The following is a 761-nucleotide window of genomic DNA, read 5'->3' as shown; positions in this document are numbered from 1 at the left end:
AGCCAGCTGTAGGACTCGAACCCACATCTTCTGGATTGCCGGTCCAGGGATCTGCCAATTGAGCTAAGCTAATACGCCTTCTCAGCGACTTCCAGGGTGCGTCATCTGAAGGGACAAACCAGCCACTCTCTCTCAGTCATCCTCCTTTCACTCTTACATGTTTGCTCACTCATACACAAATTCATACGACGGGGTCGACGCAGGTGGCAACTGTTGAACATTGTAGAACTGATGTTCTGAGTCTGGAACAACATAGAAGAGGACAAATACATACAAGGGCTCAATTTGCCTAAGAAATTAACGATGAAAGATGAAAGTCACTGAAAAGGTTAGCCAGCTGTAGGGCTCGAACCCACATCTTCTGGATTGCCGGTCCAGGGCCGGTCGCTGAGAAGGCGTGTTAGCTTAGCTCAATTGGTAGAGCCCTGGACCGGCAATCCAGAAGATGTGGGTTCGAGTCCTACAGCTAGCTAACATTTTCAGTGACTTTCATCTTTCATCGTTAATTTCTTAGGCAAATTGAGGCCTTGTATGTATTTGTCCCCTTCTATGTTGTTCCAGCCTCAGAACACCAGTTCTTTCATGTTTAAATGGCTCTGAAAAAAAAAAAATGCAGTGTTCCGTAAAAAATTCCAAAAGTTCTCGAATTTCTACAGTTTTCTCTGGGCATAAACTCTCGATAAAAATGTCGATCAACCTTCAACCGGTCTTGGCACGAAAGCATTATGCTTTGCCTTCACTCAGACGAGATTTGGTAGGAA

At 45.1% G+C, this 761-nt stretch overlaps 1 non-coding gene across 1 annotated transcript; it reads left to right on the top strand.

Moving 5' to 3' along the window:
• The first annotated feature begins 399 nt into the window (after positions 1-399).
• Trnaa-ggc (transfer RNA alanine (anticodon GGC)) lies at positions 400-472 on the top strand. Its single transcript has one exon. It is a non-coding gene; the product is annotated as a tRNA-Ala (tRNA).
• Positions 473-761: the final 289 nt, after the last annotated feature.

This window comes from Ornithodoros turicata, chromosome 1 (genome assembly GCF_037126465.1).
Source record: "Ornithodoros turicata isolate Travis chromosome 1, ASM3712646v1, whole genome shotgun sequence".
Classification (NCBI taxonomy): Eukaryota; Metazoa; Arthropoda; class Arachnida; order Ixodida; family Argasidae; genus Ornithodoros; species Ornithodoros turicata.
This window is presented reverse-complemented; position numbering and strand designations above follow the sequence as displayed.